This window comes from Chelonia mydas, chromosome 10, assembly GCF_015237465.2.
Source record: "Chelonia mydas isolate rCheMyd1 chromosome 10, rCheMyd1.pri.v2, whole genome shotgun sequence".
NCBI classification, from domain to species: domain Eukaryota; kingdom Metazoa; phylum Chordata; order Testudines; family Cheloniidae; genus Chelonia; species Chelonia mydas.
Genome location: NC_051250.2, coordinates 69,861,790 through 69,886,791, shown reverse-complemented (window position 1 = coordinate 69,886,791; position 25,002 = coordinate 69,861,790). Strand labels below are relative to the sequence as shown.

General features: G+C 49.5%; 1 long non-coding RNA gene across 1 annotated transcript; it reads left to right on the top strand.

Moving 5' to 3' along the window:
* The first annotated feature begins 1,358 nt into the window (after positions 1-1,358).
* LOC122461993 lies at positions 1,359-25,002 on the top strand. Its single transcript, XR_006284309.1, has 3 exons — positions 1,359-1,369; positions 3,621-3,626; positions 24,788-25,002. It is a non-coding gene; the product is annotated as an uncharacterized LOC122461993 (long non-coding RNA).

Genomic DNA, 25,002 nt, shown 5'->3' with positions numbered 1-25,002 from the left:
CTACACATGCCTATCTCAACATGTGCTGTACCTCGTCCAGTGCATCAAATGCCCCAACAACACTATGTGGGTGAAACCTAGGGTGACCAGATGTCCCGATTTTATAGGGACAGTCCCAATATTTGGGGCTTTTTCTTATATGCTCCTATTACCCCCACCCCCGTCCCGATTTTTCACACTTGCTATCTGGTCAGCCTAGTGAAACCAGACAGTCACTATGGTCTCAAATGAACTCACACAGAAAAATGATAAAAGACAAAACCAGCCTATCACAACTTTACTAGATACTAATAACCATGGACACTGGTTTTATGGCTCAGTACAACAATTTATAACACAACCCACAACCTGCTAATGCTTAATTGCCCACTTCGTTTTAAGTGGTCCCCTGCAACATGTGTTTGAACCCCTTATGCTTAACAATCTGGCCCAACTTGTATTGAGCTCAGACACACTGGTTTCCTTCCTCAGACCTGAAGAAGAGCTCTGTGAAGCTTGAAAGCTGGTCCCTTCCACAGTAGAAGTTGGTCCAATAAAATATGTACCTCACCTAGTTTGTCTCTCAAATTTGGATGTAAGGAATGGTAAGACCTTACACCTCCAGCTACTGCCTCTGAGATGGTGCCCCTCTGCATTTCTTATGCCACAATATAGCCCTCTGGCTAGATAAGGACACAAATAGCGCTGGAAATGTTGTGACAAAATGTTTTTCAATTGGAAAATGCTGACTCATCAAAATTTGAACTGTTCTTGGGAAAGGATCATTTTCAACACATCTAATTTGAAACACATTTGAAAAAAAGGTTGGATAGTCTCAAAACATCACATTTTGGCACTTTTTTGTTTGTTTGTTTTCTGGTTCAAAATGACTTTTCATTTTGAAACGTTAGTTAATATATAATAAAAAAAAACTTTAAAAGGTTGACATTTAATGAAACGTTTTGATTGACCCAACCCAAAAATTGATTGGATCAGCCTTTCCATTGCTCCTACAGAGGGGATCTCTCTGTGCGGGATAACACCCTGGACTGAGGTGGGAAACACAGCCTGAGGTTGCAACTATTGAGCCCTATAAAGGGGTGCCATGTAGACCAGTGTTGCCAGTGCTCACAGGATTGGATTGCTACTCACGCAATATTTGATGTTTTCCCTGATAACCCCAGGTCCTGAGGTCATGTGAGTCTCAGCTCTCCTTTTAAAAACAAGGAACTTTCTAGCCATGGTGATGGCAGAGAAAAGCTGGGGAACTATGATCCTCTCCAGGCTCAAAGAAAGCAAACACGCAGTAGTTATTTTTTTTATAATCTCATGATTTCTAGGCCAACCTCGTGATTTTGAGAGGCTTGGCTCCGCGTATTTCAATGCTCAGGTTTGGCAACACTGTATAATGCCTTTCCCCCAGTGCTAACAGGGAGGCAAGAGGCTTAAGGTCATGCCCTTTGACCTTTTCCAGCTCCTTTAAGGGAGAGTCTCACCACTAATACTCCACCTTGTGCTCATGGATCAGGCACCCCACTGCAGAGGCTCCCTGCACCTGCTCCCAAGCGAAGGGTGGCCCCTAGTTTCTGAGCAGCAACTCTTTCCAGCCCTTGGAGTTTGTCTCCCTGTCCTATTGCCACCGTGGATCCCACAGGCTGTGACTCTAGGCTGCATGACAGTTAAGAGACACAATTGTGTCACATAGTGAGGGTGATGAACCACTGGAATAAGCTACTGAGGGAAGTGGTGGATTCTCCACCTCTGGACATCTTCAGATCAAGTCGAGCTGCCTCTCTGGAAGGTTTGCTTTAGCCAGACACAAGCAAGTGGGCTCAGTACAGGGGTAACTGGGTGAAATTATCCAGCCTATATTACACAGGAAGTGAGACTCCCTGATCTCATGGTCCTAGCTGGCCTTAAAATCGTATGAAACATTCCTTTTCCTTGGTACTAAATGCCTTCTTCTGCTGGAGAGGAGCCAGCAGGCAGCCCCTGCATTGTGTGAACCCCAAAATCTCCGCTCCTGTTGGGCCAGCCCTGCAGTAGTGTTCTCTTGTGGGGGGCGGGGCAGACAGCACTCTAAGGTTTTGAGCTGGTGTGCAATCAGCAAGAGGAATTTTAGGCCTCCAGGATCTGTGGTGGCTGACAGGTGCCCTAGGTTCACATAGCACTTTGCAGCCCTTTGGGATGAAAGGCATGACGTACATGTCAGGCAGTATTTTCACACCTGACTGCTTGCTCGCCAGGCCAAAGAGAAAGATCTAGTGCACTGTTCAAATCTTCAGACGCTCTTCCAGGGAACCAAAAAACTGTGCTCTCTCAGCCAAACTCTCACTAGCGATGGGTGCGACCATTCCGGTAAAAACACCAACCTGCCACAAACCTTTGTCAGAAACTCAGCCTGATCCCTGCCACCCAGCCAAGGTCGAACGACCGGCTTGCTTTGTTATGTTCCTTTTTCACTCTGGCCCCTGCACTTCTGGGTGGGAAGCCAAAGCATCAAAATCCCATTTGAGAGGCTGAACCAGAGCAAATCCCCACCTGAGTTTGCACACTCCAGGGTCCAGAGCATGATACCTTTACTCCTGTTGGCGAACACCCTGCTCCTTCAGGCATCACACTGATTTCAAAGGGGCTACTGGAGGAGTGAAATACTCCTTAGAGTGCATAAGGGAATTGGGCCAAAGAGATTGGGATAGGCCAGATGAAGTTCAGAGCATCCCAGCTTTCAGTGCTGTTCCAAACTGAAACATCAAACCCTCCTGAGCTGGATCCACCACGAATTATCTGCTGTAGCCGCATCCAGAGAGAGTAAAGAGGGCTACGCCTTCACTCCCTACTTCCCTCCACAGTGTGGGAAGGCTCTGTCAATCCTCCTGTAATTCCATCATTAGCCTGCGTTTGTTTCAGATTAATTAAAAGTGAAGATGAGATTCCCAAATTCATTTAACTTCCTAAGCTTTGTTCTCTGGGGATCGATAGTGGAAAAACAGCGGAGGACCCTAATGAAAAGCAGCTAATCCTAGGGCTATATCAAAGGGAGTGGACAAGAAAAATAACTTCCCATTCAAAAAGAGATTTCTGTGCCTTTGTCCCACTGCATTTTCAATGACAGGGTTTTCTGACCCAAAATAGAACAAGATTGTTGGATGATGTTTAAGTATTAATCTGTGTTTTCAGATTTCTGTGTGAGCGTGTGTGTTAGCCAAGGAGAGAGACACATGCAACAGCAATTTTACAAATGTGCTGCTCTATGCGGTGGATAGAAAGCTGATTCAGAGTGCGCAGTGTTGTTAGTCAAAGCCTGAGATGTTATATGCTTTGACAGGACTAGTCAATTACAGGTTTCAGAAGAAGTAACCTGCAGCAGTTCAGCAATATTAGATGGATGTGTGGGGCCTGAGTTTACCTCAAATCCATCCATTAATGTTTCTAACCTGAAAAAATTCACTTCTTGAGCTAAAAGTCTTTGCAGAAGTGATATCTGTGTTAGGTAAGGGGAGATGTGAACACATCAGCTGCAAGGAGACAAGCCAGAGGCCTGACTGACGCAGTGGTCTCATGCAGTTTTTCTTCTGGAGTGTCAGGTCCAGACAAAATTTGCTTCACAGGTGAAATGAGGTTGTTGAGTCCCATGTCAGTCTAGAGTGAAAAGCTGTCTGCTTCCCAAAAATGTACTACTAGTCGATTTGGCACAATTCTTCATGATTTTGCTTTGTTGGCCTTCAGTCAGGGATGTCACTGATATAATTAAGTGTATGTTGCAGACTGTTTGAAAAATGCAAATTTCAAATTCACAAGCAAAGGTCTTTGCACCAGAAACCTGATTCTAAAGAGTTTCACTCATATAATCAGGGACGCTGACATCCCAACTGACCTAAAAATCCAGGAATAAAAGCTCAAATTCTGAAAATCAAGGACTTACAACAAACTACTTGTAAACAAGCTATAGAACAAGTAACCAATCACAAATAGGATAGTGATTAAGCTGAATAATGAATTCATTTGAAAAAATCACTAGCTAGTTGGGGATAAACTGAGTGGAGAAAAATAGAGGAGGATGAATAATTTGTGACAAATTTTGCCTAACTGTCAGTCTCTGCTGAGGCAGAGCCCAGCCCTGGAGGAGTAAGGGGTTCTGCACTTCAGTTATGAGGTGCATCCGCAGAGCTATGTGTTTTGACCCAAGATGGGGCTAGCAGGCGAGGGCTGCAGATCTGGACTGAGGGGCATTGGCAGAGCTGTTCGGGGAGCCCAGGTCTGTGTTCGTGATTTGGAGGACTCTGCAGGATGTGAATAAACTGCATTGGCAGTGCTGAGGTGGGAGACTTTGCATAGCACCTGCCCACTGTGTGCCTGGTTGTCTCCAGCAGAATCAATCACTTTCCTGCATTGCTTTCATGAGTTCTAAATTCACCAAAAATTAAATAAATGAATTAAAAGACTAACAGTTCCCCAGAGGACACCCGGTTGATTAATGGCTTCTAAACACATTCATATATGAATCATTATGAACTATATGTCCTCTTGGAGATCCCTTCCACCAAATGATTCTGGGATTGAAGATCAATCAGAACAACTTGCCATGGGCCTCAGATACATTCATGCAATTCTCCTTCTCTTCAGTGGCTGCAGTGCATCCATACCGTAGGTCAGAATTTGGCTGGGTGTTCCTGATTTTTCCTTCAAAACAGTAGCTGTTGGAAGCCAGACTCACTAGATGTGTTTGAAAGAATTTCTGAAGTAAATGAATATGGTCTGTACACCTCAGTTCTCCTGACACCCAAGAAACCTGCCAAACTGGAAACAAGTCAGACAAGTGTGCACAGACAGCTCTCATGCCCTCGACAGGTGCATGGGATTGTTCATCTGGGGTCTCCCTGCTCCTACAAATTAGGTTTGCCTTTTTGGGGTGGGAGGCACTGGCTTCTCAGTGCTGTGGAATTGACCAGCAGCTGCTAATTAAAACTTCAAAAACAGACTCCAACGAGAGACTGCTGAATTGGAATTAATTTTCAAATTGGATACAATTAACTTAGGCTTGAATAGAGACTGGGAATGGTTGATTCATTATAAAAAGTAACCTATTTCCCCTTGTTTATTCCTTCCCCCACCCCCACCCCTCCACTGTTCCTCAGGCGTTCTTGTTAAACCCTGGATTTGTGCTGGAAATGGCCCACCTTGATTATCATACACATTGTAAGGAGAGTCATCACTTTAGATAAGCTATTACCAACAGGAGAGTGGGGTGGGGGGAGAGAAAACCTTTTGTAGTGATAAACACCCATTTTTTCATGGTCTGTGTGTATAAAAACATCTTCTGTATTTTCCACAGTATGCATCCGATGAAGTGAGCTGTAGCTCATGAAAGCTTATGCTCAAATAAATTGGTTAGTCTCTAAGGTGCCACAAGTACTCCTTTTCTTTTTGCTAATTAAAATCAGGCATTGTTCTTCCTTGTTCCCATATTATTGAGAATCACTGGTAAGCATTGTTTCCTGTAATGGAAATGTCTTCCATTTAAGACAAAAAGTCACCCGAGGCACATACTTCACTAGCTCAGTAACTGCTCCCCTCCTGTCATTGGAGGCGTAGCGTATGCTTTGCTGGTAAATGGATTTATGCATCTGAGTGTATGAGATGAGGAATGTGCTGACCAGACTGCATATTTCATTGATCTGACTACTCCCATCCCCTGAGAAACTGTTGCATGTTGCTGGGAGAGTTGCAGTGTTTCGCAGGCAGGTTGTCAATGCATTTCATATAGTCTCCAATCATTTGGTCTCACTCTGCTCTGTGTGTAACGTTCTCCTTAGAAATCACTTTCTCTCCCTTGCTGGCTTTTGCCTTGTGCATTTGACAAACATTGAGCTTTCCCCAGTCCCCACATGATGAAGCAGATTTCATACAGCAAGAAATCATATTGGGTGTTAATGAGAACTAGAGTATGATTGCAAAACCTGGAGACATTCAGTCTCTGAATGAACTGGCAGTTGCCTTCCTTCTGACACATGGGGCCAGCAGCCCCAGGCAGCTGGGACAGTGTGACGTTCCCCTGGTGTTATCTGGACCGGTGATCTGCTAGGTCACTCCAATCCTCGACTCTGGGATCCACCCTTACTCTGCTCTACTGTGAGAACCCCCACTCCCAGGATGTTCACGCACAGCCTCTGGCATGTAAGCTGCTTGGGTTGTTCAACCAAATGACACTAGCCAATATCTCCGGCCCAGACACAACCCTAGGAATCTCCATCTTGCAGTGTCCAGTTATGTCTGCTGGATGCTGCAAACTTATATGAGTTTGTCAATTTAACAAAGAAATTGATATGCACCAGGCTTGTTATCCCAAGGGGAGTCTCTGACCCACTTCAAACCAAACACATTGCTTCAGGTAGAATAAACAAACAAATTTATTAACTACAAAGATATAATCACTTAAAAATCTAAGTCAAAGCATAACAAGTCAGATTTGGTCAAATTAAGTAAAAGCAAAACACATTCTAAGCTGATCTTAACACTTTCAGTGCCGTTACAAACTTAGATGCTTCTCACCACAGGCTGGCTGGTTGCTCTTCAGCCAGGCTCTCCTCTTTGACCAGCGCTTCAGTCACTTGGTGGTGATGTCTATAGATGGAGGTGGAAGAGAGAGGAAGAGCACGGCAAACGTCTCTCCCTTTTATCATGTTCCTTCTTCCCTCTTGGCTTTGCCCCCCCCCCCCCCCCCCCCCCCAGTCAGGTGAACATTACCTCATCGCAGCCCCAAACTGACCAAAGGAAGGGGAGTGACTCACTCGAGAGTCCAACAGATCCTTTGTTGCTGCCTAGGCCAGTGTCCTTTGTTCCTGTGAGGCCGGGCTGGGTTTGTCCCATACATGCCTTGATGAGGTATGAACTGCCCCTCTGCTCTTGGAGAGTTTTTGCCTGGGCTTGTTTTAAGCCATGAGGACACATTTTCAGCCTCATAACTATATACATGAAATTACAACCTGTAACATTACTATAACATCACTATAACAACAATGCTCGGTGCATCGATGAGCCTTCCAAAGACACCCGACATGGCAAACTAATTGCACTGGATGCCACACAAACATATTGTAAGGATGAACGTGGGGGTGCAGGGAAAGAAACATGAGTGAGCTTGGCTAAAACTGGTTGAGCTGAGCTGAGCTTGGTACAAACATAAGAGATGAGGACAAAGGTGGCTTTGGACATGCTCCTGTTCACATGCTCCTGAATGAATTGCGTGCAGTTACATGTGGCAGGATTGTCAGATACCCTGCGTATTTCCCCACCTGCAGAGAAACACACAGCATTCGATTCCAGCAATCTGTGCTGATTTCCATGACATCCTGAGTGAGCTACATATCTCACCCATTGACCTTTAAGACATTTTCCTGGTTCTCCTTCTGCAGGGGCACTTCAGTGCTAAAGTGGCCTACTTCGCAAAACAAACTTGGCATCTTGTCAAACTGACTTCTTTGGTATGTATTTACACTTGTTAAGTTTAGTACTCTCCTGGCAATTGAGCTTACTTCCTGCCTACATAAACATGATTTCATTATTGGATTTGTTTGGTTGTTTTGCCGTGTCCACTTCGATTCTTTTCCAAAGTTGCACTGGTTTCTGTGTTTTGATTTTGATCTGTGCACAAAGCAATGCAAACCATCTCCCTGAATTGGCATCTCCCATTGCCGGCAGCATCTATAATCAGGTCTGGGCAGTAATGTGAAAGGTCCAGTCCTTGTTTGGTGGTGTGCATCTCACTGGAGATGTGTCAGTTTACAGCCACTGAGGATTCACTGAGGATTCTACTGAGATTCTAAATACTCATTCCTAGTAAGATTAGATCGCTAGCAAGAGTAATATGAATGTTGGTGGAGACACTTCCGGGGTCCCTGTCTGTTTTTTTCTGGGTTTATCACTGTTGCATCTGATCCCAGATAATAGATATATGAACTGTAGGGAAGGGGCTATATCCCAGCTGAATTGGGAGATCCTCTGGCATGAACTGTGTGTTTTAAAGCACTAAAATCTGAAATAACTAAATACTGAAATAAACTTTATTTTAATAAAATAAACTATGTTTTCTCCCCTCAGATGCAACCTTAAAGTGACTATGGAACAGTCCAGCACCGTGGAATTATATGAGATGAGCTAGTGCCTCAGAAACAGAAGGGTAGAATGTTGATCTAGTCCCATTGATCTAAATCTATGTTGATCTAGTCCCATGGCTAAATGTCCAGCATGGTTTGGTGCATTTGGAAAAGCTTCAATCTGAGCTGGAAAAGCCCAGCAAAAAAAAATCCCCACATGAAATTGTTTGATCAGCAAAGAACACAGCCATGGTGTGCTGCCAACAGGATATTAGACTGGGAGAGCTTTCCAGAGCAGGACAGTGGGGAAACGACAGAGAGCCTACTGCAAAAAAACACTCTGTTCCTATGACATGAGGCCATTTGGATCTATATGGGAGTGTGTAACTGGAGCATTGACTCAGCATAGAGTCAGCTGGGAACTGTGCTATTGGAGATAAAACGTGTAAAGGCAAAAGCATGTTTAATGTGCCTGAGATTTCAACCCCTAAACATCCCTGGCTACTTCATGAAATAATTCAGCCCTGCACGTTAGCCTGTAGCCTGATTCATAATGTCTCTTTGAGTAGCTCAGTGAGTGGGGTGCCAAAGAAGATCATCATATCATGCAGCTGGGTAAACAGAACGTTCTCATCCATCAGGACACTATGTCCAGCCCGTAAGGCTAACATATGCAGCTCGCTCCAAGTGAGTGCTGGAGGCATGCTAAAGCATGCAGTGGCGGCAGAGAGTCGATTCAGTGACTCAGATCAGGCAACGGTATCACAACAATTGATCCACAGCCTGGTTGTGAATTCATGGACACACAGCCACTCTCAATCTAGGGGTGGTGGTGATCTGATCAGCATGACCCTACGTAGCAGAGCCAGTGAAATGCTCAGGGTATCTCACTGGGTTAGTACCACTTTATCCTCTCTACACAGGGGGCCGTGCTGTCTGTCCCAGCTAAGAGATGCAAATGTGGCTCTTTGCTGCCTATCTGAAAAACAAGCCACATAATCCTTGCTCTGGGCCCTTTAGGAGAGATTGGTCTAGCCAGAACTTTGAGTTCTACTACACAGAGGAGTTAGTTTTCCCCAAGTGGGCAATTCACCTTGACAGAACTCCTTTCTTTGGAGAGACATTTTCAGGAGTGTTGCACTCACATGATGTTTTAGTAACCAGGGAGCAACAAAAATGTTAGCAATGCAGAAGGTAGGTCTCGCTACAGGGCCTGATCCTGAGAGAAGCTGAGCTCCGTGGAGTGCTCTGTGCAGTTCAAGAGGAGTGCACTGTTGTTCGAAATCAGGGTGGAACTGGATAAAATCCCAGAATCTAAGCATTTCCTCTGGATCTGAACTTTACCAATGGCCCTTATTTCCAGTCCAAACACAATCCCTCCCCTGAAAATGGCCTTCCCGGACCCTCAATGTTCTAGAGACCACCAGTTTGAGAATGTCAGCAGATGGGGAAGAGGGGAGGTTTCTCAGGTTCACAGGGATAAATGTGGCAAAGTGCAGGTTGGAAAGAGGAGGTCAAAGTCTCCTTCCACACCAAGCTGGAAGAAACCCTCATTGGTCTTGCCTCTGTCTAAAGAACCCTAAGCATCTGAGGATGCAACCCTAGGGCTGATTCTGCACTCATTGACATAAAGGGGAGTCTTTCCATTGCCTTCAATGACCATTGGATCAGCCCCTTAGTCTATGCAAACCTTAGCCAAAAAAGGCAGATGTACCCCCTTCAATCAAAGTATCACCTCTGCCATCTCTTCCAACTGTTCCCCCAGCCCAGCAGCATCACAGGGTCATCTATTACCAACATCCCTTCTGACCTCCTGCATTGCACAGACCATAAAACCTCACCAAGTAATTTTCGCATGAAGCCCATAACTTCTGGTTGAGCTAGGGGCATGATCTTTTAGACAGACCTCCAATCTCAAGTTAAAGACTTGCAGATTTTAATCATCCCTGTCTTATCCAGAACTTCGGCCTTCTACTTCTCATCCAAGCTCTGATCTCACTAGACACAGGGGAAATCATACATAATCATGAAAATGGCAAGAATACACGGGTTGACCAGGAAGGGTCCCAAGGTGCTTGACACACATGGGATTCATTCCACTCTTCACCTCTGAGTTAAGACAAGGCACAAGGCTCAATGCTATGGACTAGTTCAGGGTAGGAAATAAAGAAGAATATTGTATCTGGCCTAAACCCCAGAGGATAATTCATGTTGGTGGAATTTAGTTGCCATGAGCAATGTTTAGAGCTAAAACCCTATCTCTTGCAGAAAGAGTTAGGGGATCTTCAGTGATGAAGCATCAACCCTATAAGGGGTTGAGCATCCTCAGCGCCCCTTGGCTTCAGTGAGAGTCAGTTACTCGGCCCTCACAGGTTCAGACCGACCCCCTCAGTTTCACATCTCATCTGAAATAGAGCCCCTCTGGCCACACAGTACTCCTGAATCCCCTTCAGGAGCAGGGGGTCAGCTCTGCCTCAGGGAAGCACCTGCTGAATCACAACTTCCCCACAGCATGCTGGGTTCTTCTTAAAGCCCATGATCTAAGCACGGCCTAGGTCCATGTGAAAAGCCGATGAACTCACCATTGCTGTATCTGATTACACAGGTGGACAACCTGCAAGCGCAGAAATGACAGAGGCATGTGTCAAACCAGCCACCATTCTTATTGCAAGGGAGAACTAAACTACCACTGCCCAACTTCTGGATGTCTTCTTTGTTTGAGGCTGGCAGGGGGTCAAGGGAGGGGAATGGAGGGCAGGTGAATAAGATCTTGTAGAGTGGATAGTTTGCTCAAACCATGTTTGATTTGGATTCCCCAACCAATGGTGACGTTCATAGCTTTATAGATTAGAAGGAACCATTGTGATGATGTAATTGGACCTCCTGCATAACGCAGGCCATAGGACTTCCCTGAATGAATTGCCGATTGTGTAAGAGCTGAGGCTGAACTAGAGCAAATCTTTCAGAAACACATCCCAGGCGTGCCTTTACTTAATGGCCTGGATCGTGTTCAGAAGTGGATTGCGGAGCCTATTAGGGCCAGCTGATAGATCTCTGGTGGAACACTGATAGATCTATTGCCCGAGTGGGTAAGAGCAAACAGGGATGGCAGGGCACATTTCATATGCTGCAGGGGTTGAAGAAGGAAAGCGAAACCAAACAACAGCTAATTGGCTTTCTGCAGCCTTTGATCCTCTGCTGTCATGCAAACAAAATCCGGGAGCTCTGTGATTAGATGTACATGCTCATTATACGTTGTACTCTCTGAGCCAGCATTCTACATACAGCACAATGTATTCCACGTCCTTCTGCCCAAATATCTTTTTTTTCATCTATATTGCATTAAGACCTTGAGGCCTATCATCGGGGAGAGAAAAAATACAATTTTCTTATTGTACAATGCATTTCATTCCCAGCTGCTGTATTAAATTTATTCCTATATGAAGTGGTATCTGCGAGGATAAATCATTTAAGTGTATATGTTTTTTGTTGCTGTGGCAACTGTTTGACTAATTGAATTCCAAAGTGTCTCTCTCAATTTCAAAGCAATGATAAAGGGCACGCACACACTTAGCAGCAGGAGTCGGAACAGACAGCGGGGAAAAGCACTATACAAATGACACGTCCTCCGTCTCCAGTTCACTCCGTTGACAATAGCGCCTTTTGTAATCGACGGGGAAGACGACAAAAGCGTGAGAAGGAGGAACATTGACTTTGCTAAGGACCTTCCATCCAAGGGGTTGTGAGACATGTAATCCAAAGCAATGTTCGCTCCCCTGGCATGGGTGGAGGAGAAATGAAAAGGATGAATGTGGAAATGGAAAGGTCTGAACAAAGATATCGACATGTAGTACAGGGCAAGTTGTTTCCCATCTCCGCACCTCAGTTTCCACATCTGTAAAATGGGTGTTGTGAGGACTTGTTCGCTAAAGGATGTGAAGTAGTAGAGTGTCTCTGGTTATTACATTACCCTAAGTTGTCAGGGACTGCTACTTCTCTATCAGGAGCTCACATGTCCTCCTGCTGCTTGTTCCCCAGCCAAGTCCTCCTTGGGAGCTCACCAGTTTTCACAGACTTCCTCCAGCCCCATCAGCTGTCTGGAGGAAGCGTGGCCATGTGGCAATGGTACAATATAGGATTCAGGATTCCTGGCTTCTCTTCCTGGCTCTGACACAGGTTTTCTGTGTGATGTGCTGGGGAAATCAATTACCTCCCGGCCCTTCAGTTTTCCTGGCTGCGAAATGTGAGTAGTGATACCTCCTGACCTCACAGGGGAGCTGCCCTCTGGCTAGGTCGCGATTTAGTTAGGATAAATTCATATGCTTATCAGATTTAATGTTTATAAAGCGCTTCTCTGTCCGAGGTGGAACCAGAGAATTGAGCTGACATCTTGGGGCAGGGTGGACAGAGCGCTGTCTGCAAAGGGCTCTCAGCCGTCATATTCTCTTCCCTCCTGGGACTGAGAGATGCCGCCAACTTTGCTGATAGAGCATGTTGCACTGTAAGAGAGCCACGTGCTGCACATGACAGAGATGTCACAGGTGGCAGTTAAACCATTCACACGCGGCAGTGGGAGTAGAACACAGGACCTGTGTCTGCAAAACCACAGGCCAATTTCTATTGCACTAAAGGAGACCCCTTCTGTGGTCCACCAGCAACAGAAGAGCTTTCCAGCCTCTCTAGCCTTACCTGCATTGCACATCGGGGACCTGGTGTTTGCAGCTTCACCAGTGATGACAATGGCTTACGGGAGTTGTACCATTTGCAGCACACTGTCAGATCTGTTTGCCGCGAGCCACAAATGGGGAAATGATCCCCCATGAGCTAAAGGACTAAGTCCCCTCTGAAGGAGTTCACTGGCCACTAGAGCGCCTCCTTATGGCTGGGTCGCTCCAGGGCTGCAGTGGTCTCTCTTCCCATACCTCGGGCCTCCAGTTACATCACAATTTAGTCCACCCCTTACAGGGTAAGAGACGGTCCAACATAAAAGAAGTCCAATGGACTCAGGAGACGGTCTTTGGCCCCAACTCTGGGTCCTGTTGTCCTCATTCCCTTGCCTGAGGGCTTTCCAATGTCCTTATCCCCCTACATCGGGGGGCTTCATGGCATCTTCTCCAGTGGCTGGTGGGGGAAACCCAGTCCTCCCACTGCACCGGGTTCCAGCCCAGAGACCCTACAACAAGCAGCTTTGCACAACTCCTTGCTGCTGCCTCCATGGTTTTCTTCCTATCATGGCCATTCTCAGGTCTTCTCACTGACAACCAGGGGTGCTGGAACTAGAGTGCTGGAACTGCCGCACCCTCTGGCTTGAAGTGGTTTCCATCATATACAGGGTTTACAGTTTTGTTGAAAGGCTTTCAGCACCCCCACTATACAAATTGTTCCAGCTCCCCTGCCGACAACCTCTGTAAGTGAACCCTTCTTTCAGAGCCAAGACAGTCAGGGCTTTTCCCTGGAACTCGTGGTTACTCTGTGCCTCCCCAGGCTGCTTGCCAGCCTTCTCTACTCAGGCTAGGATCCCAGGACTTCTCTCTTTCTCTTGCTTCCCAGAAAGCTGGGCGTAGACTCCTTCCCTGCATCCCTCCTTCTGCTCTGAACATCCTTCCTTCATAGTCTCCACCTAGCTCTTATCCCAGCTGGTCTTCAACATCAGTAAAGCCTGGCTCCCTCCCCCGCACCTCTTACCATATAATTGGCCTCTCAGATTCACATTAACCCTGTCAGGGCCTGTGTGAGATACGCACCCCATCACTTCCCCAGAGCTGGGAGCTGTTTGACACACTCATCTCTGGGTGGATCATGCACAGAGAGAATGGCATAGCATACACTGACTCGTGTATTTACACGCAGCCAATTGTTACATTACAGGAATGCCAATGTGTTCACACAAGGTCTTTTCAAGTCTCTGGGTGCCTCTGGGAGGGTCTCCTGGGCTTGGGCAGTTCTGCCATTGTTGTTTTGGGCATTTGGCACTGGTTAGGTTCTTGTTGCTGTTTGGTGTTCGATCATTAGCCTGCCCAAGCTGAGAGATAACGCGATGGGCAGCCAACATGAACTGAAAAATGACATCAAGAACAACATACCCCGTTTGCTGTCGAGAAATCAGGTGCTGGAGTGGGTGGGTCTGCTCAGCCATGGCCAGGCTCGCAAGGGTGTGCATCCAGCTCCGGACCTCAGCTGGGACATGCCCTGCCACCCGCCTTTGAGGCAGAAGCAGCTCCAGCTGAGCTGAACTGGGGCCTCAATGGTTGGCCTGGAGAGACCCGTACATCGCTCTTTGAATATCACCGCACCCTGAGCAGCTTTTGGAGCTTGCTGAGCACCTACGTGGACTGCCCTGTGATAGATTTTGCCTGCCAGTTCTGTTCTTCTTCTTCTTGTCTTACATTAGCTAACTTTCCAGAAGTGACATCTTTTTGCCTTTCGCATGCCCTGGATGCTTTGGCCTCCGGGTTTCCTTGATCTCCTTTCCCTTCTGAAGCACCAGAAAGGCTCCTGTGCCCGTTAGTAGAGCACATGAAGCCTGATTCTTCTCTCACTATCTCTGGGTTTACCTTGGTTAAGTCCACTGACTGTGGTGGGGTTTCTCTTCATTCACGCTGATGCGAGTGAGCTAGGTATTGAGCCCACGGTCTCGCAGCAAATTGGCCTTTGCTTCCCTTGGGCACTCAGACAGCCTGGGAATGAGCCTGGTGTAATTACACAGGCAGCTAGAGAGAGATGCTGTTGCAACCCTTAAAATGCTGCCTAATTTCAGGCTAGATGGAAGCTGGAAAAGCTCAGCCCTGGATCAAGTCTCCAGGCAGTGGATGCCAGGGGATTAATCCGCTGGGGAAGCACCTGGATGGGCTGTCCTGCAGAGAAGAGAGGGCATCCGGTCATTTGTCAGATTGCAGGGCCACTTGGCAGCTGGACGGGGCTGGGGCACAGCTACACTACACAACAGATTTAGGATACTGGGGGTCTTGCACTGTCAGGGTCCCTTCACCATGGTACCAGGGACCTCTGGCAGGCAGCTGTTGCTACTTGACTTTCCAAACAGCAGCTTCAGATTGCCCATGGTGCAGGTGAAGAGCTCCTCCTCTCCCAATTTCTCCTGAAAGCCATCATCTATGCCAGAACCCCTCCCTCCACTTCTCCACCCCTGTCTACCCCACTCACAGTCTCTGGCATCTGACACCATGCTGCTTGTTGTTTTAGAGCACAGGTGCCTATTAAAGCAAAGGCACGATGCACATTAGGAGGACACACCTCTGTGATCCCAAGCAGCAGCAGCAGCAGGCACATGGGCAATGTCTGGAAACAGAGAGCGAGACTCTTGGTGCTCAACTGCCAACCAACTAATCACAGCGTCTTCTACCTGCCTAGTGCTCTACCCGTTCTTCCAGCAATGGCAGACTCCTTATCACCCACTTCTCCACGCATGGCTGTGTGGGTTTTGTTAGTCGCTGAGTGCCCTGCAGCATTTGACTGTTTGTGGTGCTGTGATTTCAGGTGTCCCAGAGAAGGGCTGCCTGGCTAAAAGAGTTTTTAACCAGTGTTTCACATTGTAAAACCTAGGTGACATCTAGTATGGAACAGAGCCTCAAGGAAGCATCACAGCTCCTGTCAAGCAAAAGAAGGAAGCTGGTCTTCCAGTTAAGGTCTGGGCCTGGCAGTTCAGGAGTGCTAGGATTTAATGCTAGCTCTGCCATAGGCTTCCTGTGTGACTTTGGGCAAATCACTTAATCTCTCCATGCCTGAGTTTCCACCTTTTCCCAGAAAAATGGGGCTAAGGCTTCTCTTTCTGACCCAAGTGTTGTGAGGGATAATTTATTGCAAGGTGCTTTGCACTCACTGGATGGGAGGCCCTATATGAGAGCAAGGTATTATGGGTAAGGCTTACTCTACCAATTACATTGATGGGGAAACTGAGGCATATAGTGTGTAAGTGGCCAGCCCTCAAGATCACACAGTGATTCAGAGGCTAGGCAGAGACTAGGACTTAGATTCTATAGCACTAACTACTAGGTGACATTTTCTTTATCTTTTATTGGAGGAAAAAATAAGCATTTCCAGAGAAAATATCCAACAGCTGCAATTTCCCTCCAAAAGTTGTAGTCCAGAATGGGGCAACATCAGTCATCTTGCCATGCTGGACACCTCTTGCCATAGAAATGTTTTGGCTGGAAGGGACCTCAAGAGGTCATGTAGTCCATCCCCCGTACTAAGGCAGGACCAATAGATCATCCCTGACAGGTGTTTGTGCCACCTGTTCTTAAAAACCTCCAATGACGGGATTGTACAGCCTCCCTTGATAGCCTATTTCAGGGATTAACTACCCTTATTGTTAGAAAGATTTTCCTATTATCTAACCTAAATCGTCCTTGCTGCAGATTTAGTCCATTACATCTTATTCTATGTCCAATGGATGTGGAGAACAATTAATCACCGTCTTTTTTATACCAGCCCTTAACATATTTGATGACTGTTATCAGGTTCCCCCCTCACTCTTGTCTCAAGGCTAAACATACCCAGTTTTTTTAACCTTTTCCCATAGGTCAAGTTTTTCTGAACCTTTTATCCTTTTTGTTGCTCTCATCAGGACTCTCTGCAATTAGTCCACATCTTTTTAAAACTGTGGCACCTAGAACTGGACACAGTACTCCAGCTGAGGCCTTATCAATGCCAAGCACAGCAGGACAATGACCTCCATATTACTGTGTGCGTTTGGTTTGCACAAGCATAGAAAGCAAGTCTATTTGGCCACCGCTTATGGCTGGACCAGGTTATAGAGGATTGTGAGTCTGCTACTGCCTTTGAGCACATAGGTCTGCTTCATGAGCAAAACCAGGCGATGCTCACGCTTAGAGAGCCTGGTTCAGGCCCCTCAGATGATGCATCCAGGGGTGTCATGACATTTGTATCCTATCTCTCCATGTGCTTCACACCCACCTACTCTCGCTCCATTTGAAACGTCCTTAGCACTTTGTGGGTGGGCCCTGGATCCACAGATAGCCCACAGCAGGAAAAATGGGGAGAGTAGATAAGTTCGGTGGGTAAAGGAATTCATTCAAAGACTAGGTGGTGCGGCAGGCAGCTGTGTTTACAGGCTATGCCACGAGGATAAACATGTTGCTTGAAGAGCCCTTCATTTGTCTGGCTTTGAGGAAATCGCCCATCCTGGTCGTTACTACGTCCTTCGGTATTTTTGGGCCACATCTTTATTAGCCTAGAAAGACCTCTCTGTTGGTCATTATGGAGGTGTTAATTACAGCTCCACAATGCTAATAGCTGGCCTAATGGTAATGGCAAAAAGAAAAGGAGTACTTGTGGCACCTTAGAGACTAACCAATTTATTTGAGCATAAGCTTTTGTGAGCTACAGCTCACTTCATCGGATGCATCGGATGGTTAGTCTCTAAGGTGCCACAAGTACTCCTTTTCTTTTCGCAAATACAGACTAACACGGCTGTTACTCTGAAACCTGTCATAATGGTAATGGGGCAGGCTAATGAGAAGCCCCTAGTGCATGCTGCTTTTCTCAGGGAAGAACAGTGGCCAGTACTGGGTAGGAAATAATTTTAAAGTGGCTCCTGTGTGACATTCCTCCTGCTTTGTGAGTGCAGTGAGTAAAGCATGACACTGTTAACCATGCGTTTGGATGACTCTAACCTGCAGGGCAAGACCCCATTACTGCCGCTGTCCAAGTGGATCGCCCGGCAAGCACAGGCTTACTGGTTTCTAAAGGGTAATGTGTGCAGGGGTTTATGGGCCTTGAAAAGGTTACCGTGAACACTGGAGCCTCTGTGGGATCGTATTGGCAGGCAATTGGCTTGGAGTGAAATATATGGCACCGTGGTGGAAGAAAACATCCACCAATGCCAGAGGAGGTCCCGCTTTCTCAATGACTAGCCCACATCCGCCCGCTGTCATTGCACTATCATCAGCTTGAACAGAGACTGCAGGGGGGCAGCTAGTTGATGGGCCAACGTGAGCCTTTTTTCCCCTTCAGTCAATGGGATTTTGTGCGTGTGTTGTTATTTCTGCCCATTTTAGCTAATCCTGCCTACACATGTCTCAATTGCTCTTCACCAGGGTAGCTGACCGCTGTCACCTCTGCATGTATATACAGTGGGGCAGATCCTCAGTGGGTGTAAATGAATTCAAAGGCGTTATGCTGATTTACTCCCACTGAGGAGCTGCCCCACTATGCATACCTACACACAGCTGCTAGTGCCCAGATAGCCCGGTGATGGGCGGCTAGGGAGCTATACCGATTGACACCACCTGACAAGCTGTCCCAGTATGTGTGTGCGGAGCGTAGGTATGTGTGTGCGTGTCTGTGATGACAGCCATATGATTATGGTTATTTGTGTGGGAGAGGGTAGTCTAGGTGAGCATACAAGTGTGTCTGATTGTAAAACATTTGTGTGTATCTGGGGCTACATGTATGCACAGCTGATCTATGTATGAGTTGGTCTGTATGCATAATGTAGGGGGGCATGTTTATGTCTGGGGGCTCTGTGTTTATATGGTATATGCATGTAACTGACTCTGTCTACACACCTGTGTGGGAGCAATTGGTGACGAGCTGGGTGACTCAGTGTGTGTGTTGGTGTGTGTGTGGGGGTGTTCACATATGTGTGTATGTGATCAGTCCATGCAGAACGTGGCTGCCTTGACTAGGTGCTTTGCAGCAGCCTAACCCCCACCGTAGCTGACTTCTCTGCTGTTGTTTATTCTTTGTGTGTCTTTATTTCCAGCCCCATTAGATGCCTCTCCAGCCGCCACACACTCCTGTAATCACATCGTCTCGGCTAGTCAAAGACAAATAGCAGCGGCCTGAAGCAGGCGCAGGGCGGGAACGAACAGCAGAACGCGGTGATGCTTAGAGAACTTGGCTGAGCTGTGTTCGTCTCTATTGTATTTTTAATGAATCTCAAAAGGTCTTTGCTGTGTAAATGTCTTAAATCAATAATAAAAGTGAGTTCTGTCCATCAGGCTGCTGGTCTGGAGCTAATGAGCCTGAAATCCAAGCCCCAGCCCATGTTTTATTAGTCCAAAGTTGAGGAAACGCTAGCAAATCTGCATTTGATGAGGAGAGAGGAATAGCCTGTTTGTGGGATGCAGGGAGCAGCAGAAACAATAGCTGGTGCATTATTTATCTGGAGGCGGCAGGCCAAGGCTGCACTCCAGGAACAAACCAGGAGGGGAGAGGGGAAGGGGGAGCAGGAGGAGTGGTGTGTGCTGATGAGGAGAGCGTGTGTGCGCACTGGGACAATGAGCGAGCATGTGTGTGTGCTGGGATGGGATGGGCAACTCTGGCTACAGACTCCTTTCCTATTCCATTGCTAAGACGGAGGGGGTTCCTGGGAGCCCCTTGTTAAAATTCTCCCCCCAACATGAACGGGGCAAGTTCCCTGTGTTCTGTGGGTTTTCGCTCCCCCCGCTGGATCCATTCGCAAAGGCTTCTAGTACCCACGCATTGCACCAAATGATGGAGCTTTTCAAACTAAACCTCTCAGGGGACAAGGATGATTTTTCTTATTTGTGTTATTGTAGCACCAAGGAGCCTAGCCCGGCCCAATCGCCCACTGTGCTAGGTGCTGTAAACACTCAGAACAAAGCTTACAGGCCAAGGTGATGTCTACACTTAGGGTGGCATGTGGCGTACAGACACTGCATGCACAGCTGGCCTGGGTAACACTAACACGTGAGGCACGGCTTAGTCAAGTCAAGTACCGACTGGCCAGAACCTTAGGGTATATCCCTACATGGCCTTCCACTGTGCCTGACCCGCACCTCCCACGTCTACACTGCAGTATCCCACTGCTAAAGCCTTTCCCTGCTGCCTCCCTCCCCACCCCAGAGCCATTCACCGCGGCATGTAGCTACACCATAGGCGGCGGGTATTGCAGGCCAGGGGAGGCTGAGCCTCCCCAAACAGCCCTGTGTGGCCCTGCCCACGCTCCACCCCCAGTCCTCCTGCTGCTTCCTGCCTCCACTCTTCCCCCGTGGCTGGGCTGGGGCTGAGGCTAGGGCTCGGGTTAGGGCTGGGAGGGGCCGGCCTGGAGCCCGGGAGTCCGGGCGGCTGGGGCTGCACCTCCCACCCACTCAGCATTCCAGGGCTGGGGGACCTCGCTGCCTGGCCACCCGGCGCTCAGGGGCTGGGGACTGCACGGCCAGTCTGGGGCTCCAGGGCTGGGGCGTTCTTGCGGCCCAGGGCTGGGGGGGTGGGGGCCACAGTGGGGGGCTCTGGGCTGCAGAGAGGGCGGGGCCTTGGGGCTAACCTCCCCAAGCCAGCAGTTCACGCGCCGCCCATGAGCTACGTGTACCCTACATGTCACCGCAAGTGTAGACGAGCCCTAAGCCAAGCTACAACAGATGGACACAGACAGATAGACCACAGGGGCAGTCCAAGGAAACAATGAGATGACACTTCTCAGCATGATCGGCAGTGGTCTCAGCACACCGGCAGCCTCAAGTTTATTGTAGGCTGCACAGCAAATGAGCGTTTTAAGGAAGGTTTTGAAGGACAATGAGATAGCTCTGTGGCTGTTTATGGGGAGTTTCTCCCAACGGTGAAGGCCAGCATGGGAGAAGGCACCAAGGGGCTGAAAATTTAACAAGTGGCTGATGGAGGCTGACATCATGGGCCAGGCGGAGGCAGGTGTCAACCTTTTGGTACTGAAGGCAAAATGGCAGGTAGGCAGGAATCGTTTGTGAAGGGCCTTGGAAGTGAAGACAAGTTGCTTATGTTTGCTACAAGGGAGCCAGGGAAGGAATGCAAAGAGAGAGGGGCCCGGCATGCCCCTTTGCACTCTACCGAGGTCTTCATCCCACCCCCTCAGGCTGCAGGAGCTGGAGTCTGTTTTCCACCCTCCCTGCACGCCTTCAGGAGCACAACGCTCACCAGCCAAAGGCTGCTCCCTGGGAGGCTGTGGCCTCCCTCTCTGGGGATGGTTGGGGTGAGCACGTCTGTTAAAATGAGAGAAGCCAATGAACAGATCCCCCCCATTTCTCCCCGCATCCCCGCCACACAGTGCAAGGTGTCTTGCAGGCTAAAGGAGAGACATTTTTGTCAGAGCCTTGCTGCCATAGTCACGACTGTCTCTCCTGTTCCTGGTAGCTCTCCTAAACGCCTCCTCAGCGTCTGTGTAACTTCGCACATCCATGTCCCCCAGTGAGCCGCTAGAGAGCTCCCTCCGCCTGCCAGCCCAGAAGTGTGTGAGTGGCACCCTTTCCTTCTCGCCGAAAGCAGATTCACCACTGCATACGTGGGTGTCAGTGAGGAACCCGGCTCGCTCTAGTAGAGCTGGGTATTGTCAGACCCCGCACTGAGGCTGGGATTGTCAAAGGAGCTGAAGGGAGGTGAAGGGGTGTGACAGGTTTCAGTTGGTCCACCGAGCCGCTGGGGGGGGGAGCTACTGTCTCACTGGCAGGCCTTGGTCACACCTTTCTGTCACTAGCGAATTAGCGGAGAGAGGTGCGCTGGCCAGGGTCAGTGGCCCACCCCTCACACAAGGGGAGCGCCGGCCCGGGTCACTGGCCCGCCCCTCACGCACAGGGAGCGCCGGCCCGGGTCAGTGACGTGCCCCTCACGCATGGGGAGCGCCGGCCCGGGTCACTGGCCCATCCCTCAGGCGGGGGGAGCGCCGGCCCGGGTCAGTGACTCGCCCCTCCGGCAGGGGGAGCGCCGGCCCGGGTCACTGGCCCGCCCCTCAGGCGGGAGGAGCGCCGGCCTGGGTCACTGGCCCGCCCCTCAGGCGGGAGAAGCGCCGGCCCGGGTCACTGGCCCGCCCCTCAGGCGGGAGGAGTGCCGGCCCGGGTCACTGGCCCGCCCCTCAGGCGGGAGGAGCGCCGGCCCGGGTCACTGGCCCGCCCCTCAGGCGGGAGGAGCGCCGGCCCGGGTCACTGGCCCGCCCCTCAGGCGGGAGGAGCGCCGGCCCGGGTCACTGGCCCGCCCCTCAGGCGGGAGGAGCGCCGGCCCGGGTCACTGGCCCGCCCCTCCGGCGGGGGAAGCGCTGGCCCGGGTCACTGGCCCGCCCCTCCAGCGGGGGAAGCGCCGGCCCGGGTCACTGGCCCGCCCCTCCGGCGGCGGGAGCGCCGGCCCGGGTCACTGGCCCGCCCCTCCGGTGGGGGGAGCGCCGGCCCGGGTCACTGGCCAGCCCCTCACGCACGGGGAGCGCCGGCCCGGGTCAGTGGCGTTGTCGGGATTGTGCTACCCAAGGCGGGTTGGCCGGGGTAGGGGAACGCAGGCCCCCCCAACTCCACTGCGTTCCAGCCCAGAGCCCTGACAGTGGCGGGAGGAGAGGGTCCTGCCGCTGGGTCAGCGGGGAACCATCTGCGCCACGCTGACCAAATGGACCCACCGCACTGTGCGGTTCTGCCCCTGGGCTACTTCCTACCCGGTCTCTCGAGCGGGTCCCTCCGGTCCCTCCAGCTCGTCCGGGTATTCAGCTGCTGGCAGCTCCAGCTCCCCCGCTGCCGCTGGCCCGGGTTACTGCCTGGCTCCTCCAGTTCCTCCGGGTACTCGGCGGCTGGCAGCCCTGGTCGCCCCAGTCCTTCCTCCAGGTCTGGTTTCTCCTGGCCCAGGGCCTCCCCTGGCTCGGCAGCAGGGTCTGGAGGGAACAGCCTGGGTCTGCCTCCCTCCCTGGTGCTGCCCCAACGGGGCAAAGGGCCCTGCCCTTTGTTCTTTCTGTCCCACCCCCTTCCTTTCCGGGGGGTGGAGTAAGCTTGGGCTGGCCCCGCCCACTCAGGCTGAGAGAGTGGCTCTTTACCCTCTGGTTCGGAGGGAAGCCACCCTGGCTCCCTGTAAGGAGATTTGAGTGCCTTGTTCCCCAAGGCTGACTTACTGTGCAGACCTCAAAAATTGATATGGTGGATACTGGCCTTCTAGTCCAGCCACCGGTGGGCTCGGCTGCATTTACTTCCAGTGTTGTGCTGCACCAGGCAACGGCTGACTTATTACCTATCATAACTAAGAGGAACCTAGGGTGAGAGACAGCAAAAGTGAAAAATCAGGACAAGGGGTGGGGGTGGGGAGTAATAAGAGCCTCCATAAGAAAAAGACCCAAAAATCGGGACGGTCCCTATAAAATCGGGACATCTGGTCACCCTAGAGGAACCAGAAACTTTGGCACCAGGCCACATAAGCAAAGGTGGCAGAGTAACATCTGCCCATCCTTGGCACGTCTGTGTCAGATAGACGTGCCGTCCCTGAAAGAGGCAAGGCCCAGCTTTCGGAAGGGAATGAAAAAAAGCCTAAGCCAAAAAGGGAAATAAAGGGACGTCTCCTAGTCAGTTACATTTTCCACAAGGGAGGTGGCTCTCTTCCTCCAGGCATCAGTGAAGCTAAAATTTATGGGGCAAGATTCACTGGAGATAAAAATTGCGGAATCAGCACTGAGCGCAGAAAGAAAAGTTACATTCACCAGCAGAAATAGCAGACTCCCAGCTGGGGAGGGCGCGCAGGGTTTTTTCCCCCCAGGGGGCTTGGAACTGTATCATTTTCTTGGCTGCCAAAAAAGCTAGCAAAACTTCCATGCTGCAAAAAAGAGCCAAATGTTGCCCCTTGGGCCATATTAGTGAACTGTTGTGAAAACACAGATTTCATTGCACATGTAATAATCCTCACAGCAGGGAACCTACTAATGGCACTAACAAAACATCCTTCGGCCTCCCTTACCCACACACAGCTATAGAACGGATTGCAAAGTCCATGTGGAATCAACTGATGGGTAATCAGCGTCACAAGCAAAGAAGGCCTCCAGGTCAGGCATTCAGGCAGAGACGATAAACCATTCCGAAAGGTTGGCGCTCAGTAATTCATAACCCAATACAAAAGTCTCCCCCTTTTTCCTGCTGCCTGGGCACTGGTGCCCAGATCCTGCCAAGTGAATTCATGGGCACCAGTTCTTCCTGCCTCGACTTGAAAGGATTGCATGGATTATTTTATGATCAATAAATATCCAAGCAGACACAGTGAAACTGCAATCAGAAGAATATATAACACGAAGCCACAGATTATGTAGTGGGATATAAATAAACAGAAATTGTCAGTCAAATTCCTAGCAGCTGTAGTCAAATGCAATAAATTAACTGTTACACTCCCCAAATCACCTTTATGGTTTGGCCGGCAAGTATATTTGTACAAAGACTTATTTCAGTTTGCGATGCCAAATATCCTCCCTCCCAATGACTCTGAGATGGTAACACATGGGCTGTTGTTGTAATTGGGGCATGGAGTCAGCATGAAGACAGCCAGGGTTGGACCCAGCCCTTCGCTAGGCTGGTGGCCTCTAGCCCATTATTATATAGCAGATCTGAGTCTGAGTGCTGAGATCTTCAGGCCAGCAGAGGCTGAGAACAAGAGAAGGAGAGCACACGGAGCCATTGTGGGACAGGGAGAGCCTGGCTTTGTGCTTGACCTTTTGGCTTGGTGGTGGAGGGGCTTTGGATGTAGTAGAGGGACGGAGGATTCCCCCAATGAACAGCATTAATTCTGAGTCTCATTGGCCCTGCAGTGAAGAAAGCTCATAGCAGTGAGGGAATACCTGCAAGAATGACAAGCGCTGTGTTTTCCAAGGCTAAAGCAAGCTGCAGCTGCAGGAGGCTATGGCTGGGAAAGGTCCTGAGCAGGTCAGTGTGAACCAGAGGAAAGTGGGGTTAGAGCCTAAGGGATCCAAATATTGGTGCCAGCTCCGTGGCACAATTCAGTGGTTCTCTAAGGCAGTGGTCTCCAAACTTTTTGGCTCGCGCACCCCCAGTGTGAAGACCGGAAGACCAGCCGCAGGTGCGCCGCCAATGGAAGAACGACAGAAGACTTACCGCAGGCGGGCTGCCGGAGGGGAACACCAGCCGTGGACGTGCAGAGCTGCCACCGAAGAAAAAAAATGGCGGAGTGCCGTCCAGCAGCACTCCTGCTGCCGTGCACCCCCGGGGAT